At 32.4% G+C, this 12,838-nt stretch overlaps 1 protein-coding gene across 3 annotated transcripts in view; it reads right to left on the reverse strand.

The window, feature by feature from the left end:
- Nucleotides 1-12,838, reverse strand: part of LOC106622240 (putative fatty acyl-CoA reductase CG5065) — a 71,430-nt gene that overhangs the window by 16,776 nt on the left and 41,816 nt on the right. Inside the window, exon 1 of one of the 3 annotated variants that reach the window (XM_070108603.1) lies at nucleotides 3,092-3,362. The exons of the other annotated variants lie outside the window; for them this stretch is intronic. The gene's annotated coding sequence lies outside the window, so the exon portion shown is untranslated. Of the gene's footprint in view, nucleotides 1-3,091; nucleotides 3,363-12,838 lie in introns of those variants that run through there. 3 annotated transcript variants of the gene reach the window in all.

Below are 12,838 nucleotides of genomic sequence, written 5' to 3' on the forward strand. Positions count from 1 at the left end.
CTCAAATAATTGCTTTATTAATTAGTAGACGCCCAAGTTCCATCAGCAATCAGCGTCTGACGACGGTCCGTCGGAACTTAACCATACTTGTAAATCTTTGTTCTCGACGATATTTTATTTTCCGAATTTGTTGTTGTAAACTGTGGTTTTATGTGGTAAATTAAGACGAAAGTTTTTCTTGAGCAAAAAAGGATGAGGTATGTACTTTATTAAACCATTTTGTTTATTTTTTATTTTATATTAATATTACGAGTGACACGATTTTTAAGTTACTGTTAAAACTACTCAAAAACAAGCCAAAATTGCCAATCTGTGACGTGTTGAAATAGGTGTCAGACCTTGCCAATTAAAATTGTTAATGTCACCATAATATATGGAAGTTTGTCGATGATTGTAAACTATATTAAAATTGGCCCCAACTCTTCCTATGTTTTTTTCAGTTCCAAAAGAGAAAGTATACAATTTAAAGGATTTCTCAGTAACATCAATAATGACAATACTTCTAGAAGACTTTTTGATGATCCAGAAATCTTTTCTCGAATTACAGGAGTTAATCAAGAGCTTATAAAGCGTTTCAAAGTTATTTTTGAAGTTATGTCAAGCGGCTGCGACGTAAAACTCAAACGATACGTAAAATGAAACTTACAAAGGCTTGTATGACTGGCACTCAAGTCTCCTACAGTACATAAAATTTTAATCCGCGGTGCCATGGTAATTACCTACTATTTCAATTTACTAATTGGACAACTATCAGAAGAAGCAGAAGCAGCAGGCTAGAAATAACTTTCGAAGATACAGCCTAAATTTTTCAGAAGCATCTGATTTTTTATTTACATCTGACTCATCTGAACTGAGCTAAATTCTATAAATTCTTATATTAAAATTTGTATTTTTTTTTGTATTTTGTATTAACAAAATATATTTGGAAAAATCATCAATGCAAATACACCTAGAACGAAAGAGTGAAGGAAACTGTTAAAAATGTCTTGATAACATTAGACAGGTAGCACATGATTTCTCTTCCAAAGTTACTAAAAATATTTTGCTTGGATTTGGGTATTTGTGAAGCGCTGACACTTGTACTACCAAAATTAATATTGATTAAGAAAAATGTCGAATAGAGATCAAAAATGAGACGAAATACCAGTCAGAGTCTTCGGAAAGGCAAAAATACCCTTTTAGATCCGCTAGATACAAGCCGAGTACTTTTAAATGTTTTTGGATTCCAAGATTAGACAACAGTATACCTTATGGTTACCTCATTCCCGAAACACCTACTTTACTCCAACATTAAAAATTGAGCCAGTTGCCGAAAGATTTAGTTGTATAAAATGACCATTAGATCGGCATTAATAAAATACTAAGCGAATTTCGATCTAAAATATGTTTCCAGGCCCTCAGTACTTTATTAATTTGTTATTTCGCAATCAATAAAATGAGCGTTGGTGAAATACAAATGGAGTCTAATTCTAGGCTTTGGACATATTCGAGGAGGTTTTCTGCACTGCTCTTTAAAATCGCAAGGTAGACCCCTAAATTAATTCCAACCCTGTGCTCGAATTTAATTGCTAGGTCGGATTTTACATTAATCCATTACTGAGAACTCTAAAGCAGACTCTCTGTCAGAAATGAAAGGTGAACATATTTTTTGTGTCTGTATGCAAATTTTTTGTTAAGTGAAATCATAAAATCTGTTGGCATAGTAATTAAAAAATTTGCTAAAATTACAAAAAGGCTAGTGAGACTGTTATCTCAACGCGGCGGTTATTCCTAACGGGGAAAGGACTATAAACTTCTTGAATTAAATTTTGCCACTTAGCGATTTTCCTTTCGAATTTTATTGAACCAAATACGCTCAATTTGTTTTACTGTGCATCAGATGTAAAGTGAAAATTTATGTATGCAGCCAATCAGTGACCAGTTTACGAAATACAACAGCCGGCAAAATGCCAAAGTGAGGCATGGAAAAACAAATACTAATTTCAATTGTGGAATTGGGTAGGACAATATAAAATAAAATGAAAAAAAATACAAAAAAAAAAAATAAAATCAAATAATATCAAACAAAATAAATAAAAAAATAAATAAATTTTAATTAAATAGGAAAGGAAAAGCTAAGTACGGGGGTAATCGAACATTTTATACACTCGCAGTATAAAGATAAGCGAATGTTTAAAAATCCGTATTAGGTATATGCGGACATGGGGAAGTATTGTCCTGATTTCTTTTATTTAAGGCAAGGGGATCTTTATTGACCGATGGATGCGGTAAAAAGTGAGCCAGAACTTCGAAAATATTTATATTAGGTATATGGGGTATTAGGGAAGTATTGACCTGATTTCACCAATTTTTGGCACAAGGCATGCTGTCAACACAAAAATATTTTCCTCAAATTTGAATACTAGACCTCATAGATTGACCGATATATTCGGTAAAAAATCAGCATATGCACTGGGGTCCACTTATTTGGAGTCTGGGTCCTTGAAAAGTTATATTCCGACTTCGAAAATATTTGGGCGTAAAATTAAATATATACCTTGAGGGCGCTATTTGGGCAAAGTTGTAATTTGATTGATGTTTGATTTGCATGTTGTAATGTTAAGGAATCAAATGAAATAAAAAAGTTTTTTATATGGAACGTAAGCGTAGTTGTCAGCCATGTTCATGATATGATTTGGAAAGCCTCTCACACCAAATTTTTTTGAAATTGTCCAATTTTTACACCTTCTCCTAAAAAGCCCTTCCCTAACATCGTGGTGATGTTTAATGCCTGTCGCGCATTCATTTAGTAAGTTATCTTTTAGTATTATCAATATAACCGTTATATCTAGAGTGGGCGTGGTTATTTTCCAATTTTACTGATTTTCACAGTGCATGAAGAAGTGCTAAAAGGACTCTATTCTCTCTCTATTTTTAGCTTTTATAAAACATCGTTATTTCAATATTACGCGTTTTAAAAGTGAAATAGTTGTTTTAAAGCTGTTTAATATATTCATATATATATTGTATGTATGTACATTAAAATAAATATAAAATTTAAATTTTCTGAAATAAAAAGAAAAAATAAACCTTTGCACTTTTTATTACTTACTTAAAAAAATTTATAAAAATTTCTATTTTTTCAAAATTTCTTTTATGTTTTTTTTAGAAATTTGCACTTTTTCGTTGCACTAAAAATTCAAAAATGCTTTAATTTGTATTAAAACGTTTTCAAAAATCTGCGAGATATATATGTATGCGTCTATATTTTTAAATTTTAGCCAGAATACCGCACATATGTTAATAAATTGTTAAATCACGGCTTTCAACACCCAAACTATTTTCGTAATTCTGCACGCGTCGAATGCTAAACGCGAACTGAGTAGTAAACTTAAGAAAAATCACTAAGAAGTCACACAGCTGAATACGAAAAAAGTTACGAGCACAAAATATATGCATTTTAAAGCTGAGCAAGTAACTTACAAGCCGTTTGTTTGCATTTTGTAAGCCTGGAAATAACAACAATAAGTACAATTGTGTGTGCGCTACTTTGGCTGTTCGCACAGGTACAACATTAAATCGAAACGGAACAGCTTGTTGAAGACGCTCAAGCGGGCTTACGTATAAGTATATACATATGTAGGTGTAATTAAAATATACATACTTGTATGTGTACATATGTATGTATATGTGTGTATGTGTATTCACGTGTTTACGTTAATTTTGTTGCACTCTCACTTGGCTCAAGCATGTCTATATGTTTCAATTTCAATACATATTTACATACTTACACATATCAAATAACTGTATATGCATGTATGTATGTATATGTGTGGGCTTGAACTTTGCCAGTAGCAAACATTCCGGTGCACTACTTGAGGCTGCACTTCAGAATCAACGGCCGCTTGACTCACAGCGTCCAGTACCGCAGGCAGTCGTGAGCGGTTTAAACAAATGTAATACAGTTAGTTTGAAAGTATGTATGAATGTGTTTGAATGTAACAACTGCAATTCAACTCGAATTATAATACAATAGAATAAAATAAATATACATATGTATGTATGTGTATGGTTACACGTTTTACTCTCCCTTGCGCATGCGCGCCACTTTACAACGGTAACTTATGCTACAAACAACACGTACATCTATTGTACAAACATACACACATCCATGCATTGCCAGTCTGCCGTTTTTAAAATTTTTCTTTCGCTTCTAAATCGGTCAACTGAAAATTGCCAAAAGCTCGGCTCTTGTTTGCATTTCAGTTTTATACTCACCAAAAAATTTGGCGAATTTTATTGATTTCGTAAGCGTGGCTGGCGCGCAAGTCAAATAGAAACATACATATGTATGTTTGTATATATTTAAATTGCAGGCGAGATGTTAAGTCGTGAGAGCATTTGTTTTGATTCGTTGCAGATAAGAGCACTTGAAGTAAAAATCACCTCGAATTAAATTTAAACGCTTGTCAAAGAATTTCAACTAATTGCAAAATGGTAAATGTGTCTAGATATAAATGTATGTAAATGCGTCAAAGAGGGTGTGTTTACCTGTGAGGTTGTGAAGGTCATTGGAGACAATTGTTGTTATATAATATTAAGTAGTTAAAACTGCAATTTTATGCGAAGAGCTTTTGCAGTCACAGTATTGACTACTTTATTAACACCCCAGAGTATTTGAATTTTACAATTTTATTAGTTATGCTCTGTTCTCTTAAAATATATGTACTTTTTATTTCCCAGCGACTGAATCATGTTTTATGACACATTTGAGATTTTTACTTTACTTTACTCTAATCTAAAGTTTATTTTTCGATAGATAATAACCGATATTCTTGAAATCATATTTTTGATCGATATATGCAACTATTTTTTCTCGATAAATATAACCAATAATTTTAATTTTTAACAAGTAAGGAAGGGCTAAGTTCGGATGTAACCGAACATTTTATACTCCCGCAAAGTCAAATGGTATACTCGTTTTAGATTTCTTTGTGGATCTTGCCGCCTTGTTCTATGTTGACCGATATTTTCGGTAAAAAGTCAGCTATAGGCACTGGGGTCAACATATTAATTACCTAGGGGCTTGAACAGTTTTGACTCGATTTAGACAATTTTTGCTCACAAGGTGGCATACTTCAAACGCATTATTCACGCTAAGTTTTACCCCGATATAATCATTGTTACCTGATTTGCATAGTGGAAAGTGAAAGAATCAGATGGAATTGAAAAAGGTGTTATATGGGAAATAGGCGTGGTTGTAGTCCGATTTCGCCCATTTTCGCACTATGACATAGAAACATGAAAAGAACGTTATTCACCGAATTTGGTTGAAATCGGTTAAGCAGATCTCGAGATATGGGTTTTCACCTAAAAGTGGGCTGTGCCACGCCCACTGTCTAATTTTGAACGCGGTTCCTATAAAGTCATCTTATACCATCTCAGAGATAAAATTTAATGTCTCTGGCGTGTTTAGTGCTTGATTTATCGCGCTTTTAGTAGTTTTTAACAGTACCGTTATATGGGGAGTGGGCGGAGTTGCCACCCGATTTCAACTATTTTCACACCGTCAATAGAAGTGCTAAAAACATATGCTTCCAGTGAATTTTGTTATTATAGTATTAGCGGTTTAGGAGATATGCACATTAAACCTATTAAAGGCGGGACCACGCCCACTTTTTAAAAAGAAATTTTAACTGCAGATGCCCCTCCCTAATGTGATCCTGTGTACCAAATAACAGTCTTGTATCTTATTGCGGAGCTTAGTTATGGCAAGTTATTTGTTTTTGATTAATGGCGTTTTGTGGGCGTGGCAGTGGTCCGATTACGCCCATCTGCAATACCAACCGTCTCACGGTACCATGAAACATGTCTACCAAGTTTCATAAAGATATCTCAATTTTTACTCAAGTTAGAGCTTGCACGGACGGACGGACGGACAGACGGACGGACGGACAGACAGTCACCCGGATTTCAACTCGTCTCTTCATCCTGATCATTTATATATATATAACCCTATATCTAACTCGATTAATTTTAGGTGATACAAACAACCGTTAGGTGAACAAAACTATTATACTCTGTAGCAACAGGTTGCGAGAGTATAATAATAAAATTATGAAATTACGAAATAAATTTAATAATCTGAATTTCGTAAATTTTATTTTTCGATAAAAAAAATAATCGATATTCTGAAATTTTGTTTTTTGATAAAAACAAGTATCGATATTTTTAACTTTTATTTTTCGATAAATATAAGTATATGTAGATTTTAGTTTTTAATAACAGAGTTAGGAAGTTACGAAACAAATTTTCAAACAAAATTCATTAATATTTTTAATGTATCTGTTTTATTCGAAGAAAATCGCTTTTCTAAAAAAAACAGATATTGTAATCTTATTTTTCGATTAAGAAAAATAATGGATGTTTTTAACTCTTTTTATTCGAAAAATATAATCAATAGTTACATAAATACAAAAAATATGAATTTAATAAAATAAATTTTCGATAAAAAACTCATCTAAATTCTACTGTAGCTTTTTTGTTCCAAAATACTTGAATAGTCGATATTCGTAAACATTTACTTTTCGATAAAAAATAAATTCTATAAATATATTCAATAGTTAAATTCATCGGAAGTTTTATTGTAATTTTTTTATTCGCTTTTTTAGAAAAATGATCAATATTCCTAAAACCTTATTTTGCGATAAAAAGATATACATATATTCTTGTAATCTTATTTTTCGATACAAAAGATTATCGATACTTTTAACTCTTACAAATTTTCATCTTTTAATAACAACAATTATGAAGTTAATAAAATAAATACTTTTCCATATATTATTATATTAATGGATATTATTACTGTAGATATTTTTAAAAGACAATCGATTTTCTAGAAAATAATTGAAATCGGTGAATTTTTACTTTTCGATAAAAAAAATTGATTCAGCATAATGAAATAACGAAATTATGATAATACCAGTAGATAACAAGTGATCGAAAAATCTATATGTATATAGAAGGAGCTAGCTAGAAGAGATTCGTCTCTTTTCGAACTCTCGCGATGATTTCCTTGTATTTTTAAATAAATCTACCAACGATAACTTCAGTAAGGATGTTACCGGCAGTTTTAATCTAACCCGAAAAAGTCAATTTGAACTATACTAGATGAATGTATGTACATATTTTATTTTCAAAAATTCTTTCAATTAAGAATTTAGTTTCAATTCAATTTGCAATTAAGAAATTTGTTTCAATTTACTATACAAACACTAATTGATTAACCTAAACCCGAGTAAGTTTGCACACATCACATAGGGCAATTGAGATCCCAATCTTTTCAGCTAATTGACCTGAACAGAACAATTTCTGGCAACTACGTGATAATTGTTGATTACTTGGACTGTCAATTATAACCTTTCATTTAATTAAAAACAAATTGATACACAAAAAAATTAAAAATCAGAAGCAATTTTACGTATTGTAGATTATTTATGAAATATTAAATTTTATTCGAAGGTTATTTGAAAAGTTAGTGAGTTTTTGTTTGATTCACCAAATACTAATTTTGACTATTAAATAAAGCCCACAGAATACTATCTGACCTATTTTCCTTTTTGTTTGTTTGGTTCTGAGCTTTTCATTATTTACATTGTATCATATTAGGCTCTGTAATGTCCCATTTTAGCTTTCGGTCTTGACCTTGTGATTACTTTAAATCAGTGTTTGACTTGGCATTAAGAAGTTTTTAAAACTTTTATTGTTCATACGATCGATCATAATGTAACAGAAATTAAGGTTTTCGTCCAATTAGAGAACTGTCACGTGTAATACAAGTAGGCCAATGTGGGTTTGCGAACTAAAAAGGTCCATCACAATTTACTACAACATGAAGAATTGGATCATTATTATTCGATCAAGAAGTTCTTTAGTGATAGTAACAATTAATTTACGGATTTCGAAAAAAACTAGTATTTACTTATCGGAAAGTAGAAATTTTTTGCATTAAATGTCTAGAACTAAAATAAGATTAGTATATGTTAAGTTTATAGTAAATATAATTATATATATTTGTATCTATAAAGTATGCTCTAGATATATGGTAGGGTAGCTTAACATTAGAAGCGCGCAAATGTTCAACGTAGCCATTCATTTTCATTTCATTGACATTGAAACTTTATTAAATTATCAAATTCAATGGCACTTAGTAACGACCAGACGGACGCGTTATTGCATAAACTTTAAAAGCAGTTTAGGCCTAGTCAGCAGCAAACAAAACAAAAACTTAAAACCTAATGACGTTCACACGCACAACGTGCTTAGCTGCGCATGCGCAAAGTTGGGCTTATCCCTTGGCAAATTATTTTTTTTATTGCCATGTTGGTGCGAGTATTTTTTTTTTGTTTTGACCGTGAAAAGCATGGGTAAATAATTGGCCTGAACTTTACTCGCTACACAAAACAAAAACTTCAAAAAAAAAACTCAACAGATTTTGACATTTTTTGCGTATATTTTGTTGGAATTTACATTTTTTGGTTTTATTAATGCAATGCGAAAAACGGTCTGAAACATTGTTTCGATTCTTTTACTACTGTATATATATTTACATTGTGTGCATTCGGTTAATTAAATAAATTAACATGAATTATCAACTCAAATCTTCGGACGAGTATAAAATCTAATAGGAAATATGGTTTATGGTTAATTTGCAAAAAAAAAAAAGTTGTTGAAACATATTTTTGATTCAAAGCAGAATCAAACCAGATATTGCAGAGCAAACCACCTTGATTGATTTAGTAGATCACAATATGTGGTAATTTATTTTAAAAACATTGCAAAACAAATTCGGAAATTTTTTCAGTTGGTGAGGGGCAATAAAATTTTTTTTTAATATGACAATAAGAATATTTTGAACTGAACAGTTGGATTCAGAAATCGTTGACTAGTACAGTGAAAACAGACATTTTGGTTCAGTTCATACATAGAATCCGAATGGATCCGATTTTTATTGATTAGGTAGTATTTTACGAAAAAATTGTTGTACAACAAGATCGTCGGGCATTCTCTGCTATTCCCAGAGTCGTATATGTGAGATAGGATAGTATTTGGACCACCAACTGAAATTGGCAACGCAGAAGACAACGAACAACGACAACTTGGGAATGCGTCTACCGAAATTATATATCTGTCACAAGAGCTCTTCTGAAGGTGTTCTAAAATTTGAGGTCTTTAGTAATCCTTCCGATATTTGGTAATTTTCAAGAGTGGTAAAACATTATGGTTGTACTGTCACTTTTCTCGTATAGAGATATACTTCCGATTTTCTCGGGTTGACACTTAGTTGTTGTGCCTATAACCAAAGATTCGAAATTTCAAAGGCGCACTCCGGTACGGTTACACACTCACAATGCCGGCTAAGGGAAGCAAATTCGCTTATGCATATCTTCAGCAAGGAGTAAAGGTAAGTTGGTTAAGGAGAGGGTTAGAAAGAACTAGCAAAATGTTTACGTTGGATGCAAACCGTTGGCCGGTTACGTTTTCAGATTAAGTTATACCTACATATATGCCATAAGAAATGCACCTGCGAAGGGTATTATAGCTTCGGTGTAACATTTTTTTCTTGCTTTATATTTAAAGTAGTTGAGGTGAATTTTAACTCAATATCAATTAATAAATGCGTATGTTGACACTGAAGTCTTACTTTTAGAAGGCTTTGGTTAATACTGAAGTGACTTAGTTACTAAAATCAACTAGATATAAATGAGTGACCTGTTTGAACCAATTTTTCAAAACTGAAAACCCAAACTAAAAGTTTATAAAACTTAAAATCTAATTAGGCCAAAACTATTAGATGTCTTACATTATATAATACTTAAAAGATAGTTTAAGGATTAAAAACTGCTAAGCTTTGAGAAAAACTTTTAAGCTAAACCAAAATAGCTGTAAAGGTAGCACTTGGCAATTATGTACCTACATACATAGGAATGGACATTAAATATGTGTATTTTTTCCTAGTAAATTTTAATTTTTTATATGTGTGAGTGCTGTTTAAAAACTTCAGCATCCAACGCTGACGACACTCTGACGGCCGCGTTAACAAATTACGCGGCAACATATGTACATGCGCTCGAGCAGACGGCCAACGGTGTCCAAATATGCCATAAAAGGCGACACAAAGTGTACAGTTACATGGCTGTAAAACGAAAACAACAAAAATAAAGGAGAAAGGAAAGGATTTCTTCAACACTTGAGAGATGAAAAACTTAAGAGTTCTTTGTGAAAGTGTCATTAGAAGACTAACCGCAAATTACGCGCAACACATACACAAACATGCACAAGTATATGTGCAAACTACGCAAATCGGCTTGTAATGCTAGTGTTTGCCGGTTAGCTAATCCATAGCTAATTTGTGGCGACATCTCCAATACTGGCAGCATCGTTTGGCTTTGCAATGTTTCGACGCAGCTCTTTGGTAGGCGTTTTTTGTAAAAATTAAAAAAATGGGCGTTTTAATTGTGCATTTAATTTAAACGTTCTACCATTACGGCGTCGTAATGTTGGCAACATTTGTATATAAGTAGTGTTAGGTACACTCAGCTTCATGTTGCTAAAACAATTTAAAGTTGTCGTCAAATTTTGTCTCTTGTTTAGAATACTTTAATATGCAACTGTCTGTTTGCTCTCAATGAAAAATCATTAAAAATGCACATACTCACAAATACATATATACACAACCAAAAATATATGCAAACATTCTTCAGTGCTACAATAGACTTATTTTCTACCATGACATATGCATTTCCTGCTCTTTTATTTACAATTTTACATTTCCACCTGACAGGCAGTGTCTTTTTTGTGGACTCCATTGTAGTCCATTCGTCAAAATAAATGTTAGTATTCCGTTTTTGACATGGAAATGTTACGAAAGGTCATTTGGTTTGCGTAAGAAAGATATTTAGATTAAGGAAGAGATGTATTTGTAAACGAATTTAAATGTATATATGCCCGCCGAGAGCAAAACCGGACACAGGGGTAAAAAGGTGGAGTCCCTCCCTACAGGAATGTTTCTAATACTTTATTAACTATCTTCCCACTTATTATTTCAATGTTTTTAAAGAATAAGTCATATACGACGTCGACGATTTTTTCAGATTATACCGGAATATATAAACGTAGGGATAGCAAGACTTGACAGTTGATAAGAAGAATTCTCATACAAACTTTCATGTATCGATCAAATTAATAAAAAAAAACCTTCTTTACAACATTTTTTTTACACAGATTCTCGTTTATTATTTATTTATTAGCAAACAACGGGATTTAGTAGCAAGGACTGCAATTTTTTAACAGAGCCGATTTTTTGTTGATATTTCATTCGAGATGAAGATTCTACGGATACGATAACACCGAGAAAAAATTCAGTTTTTCATAAAAGTTTTCAGAAAATTTTCAGCTGCTTATATGATAACGAATGTTTCCAGAAAACTATGCGATCTTGTTTGTAAATAGAATATTTCAACGCACCTTAAGGAGGAGCTCTCCAACTGCAAATTCATAAAATTGATTTGGCTTTTAGCGAACATTCTTGGCACACGAAAAACTCCAAACAAAATCGAAAATGCTCAAATTCAAACTCAGTTAGGGTTGAATGTATTTTTCCGATTAACAACAGGCATGCATTTCGGCAAGAATTTTCTAAACAACAAGGGAAGGATCTGGTGATATTCGATTGTAGAGACGAGGGTAGGGAGAAATTTTCGTTAACGCTAAGAAAATGCGCTAGAAAAGTGTAGTGGGCTCGGTTGGCGGCAGTTATGCCGGCTCATGTTATATTACTTTGTCAGTGTGTGTTAATGTACGTAACTGCGTTTTTCTGTACATGCACGCAAAAACGCGCTTTATCGGTAATCACAATGTTTAAATAATACCTATCGAAATAATCACTATCAAAAGCATTCTTAAGCATTTTTAACTTTTCACTTAATTTCTTAGAAAATAGGGCCACTTCGGGAACTCAGGGCCCGGAGGGAATATTCTTGGGGAGAAAAGTACGTACAAAACTTTTGTATTTGTAGAGCAGTAGTTTTCCGATTTATAATAATAAAAACATTTGCCTTAAAATAATCTAATTTCAATCGATAATTTCTTTCAACACTTTGTAGAGCATTCAATTTCCTAAAAAATTTATGAAACGAGATATTGTTTCAAGTAGTTAGAAGCGAGGTCTGATTTTTTCTATTTGATAATACGAAAAAAGTAGAAAATTGTAAAACGGTGGATCTTCTCGTTACAATTAAGAGGTCATTGGTGAGACTACCTTAGAGCGGTCTAGGAACCTATTTTTCAGAGTAGAAAGTGAACCCACTGTTCAGGGTATAAATATTACAACTAAATGCAACATTCGATTGCGAATTGACTACAATTAATCAATTTGGAAACCTAATCTACATTTCCATCTCTTCCTATATAGACCGATATGTACGGTGTAAAGTCAACTGGAAATTCGAAAATTATTATATTGGATATATGGGGCTAGGGAAAGTACTGGACTAATTTTATCTAATTTAGGCACAAATACGCACTGTTATTGGAAACATACGCTGTACGGTGTAAGGTGGACTGCACAACTTTTTAGAATACCATTTAAATAAGGCTGGATACAAAATGTAGCTCAAGGTATGGGTTTCACACGTGTTAACAAAAAATATCACATGTATCGAATTTCCATCTGCGAATCTTTGCTTAATCGCAACAAATTCGAACCATTTCTGAATCAGATGGTTAGTGGTTATGAAAATTTAGTGGAAATGAAAGTCACTTACTATAATCACATGCGGAAACTTTCGTGGAGCAAACA

The sequence above is a fragment of the Bactrocera oleae genome, chromosome 4 (assembly GCF_042242935.1).
Source record: "Bactrocera oleae isolate idBacOlea1 chromosome 4, idBacOlea1, whole genome shotgun sequence".
Classification (NCBI taxonomy): domain Eukaryota; kingdom Metazoa; phylum Arthropoda; class Insecta; order Diptera; family Tephritidae; genus Bactrocera; species Bactrocera oleae.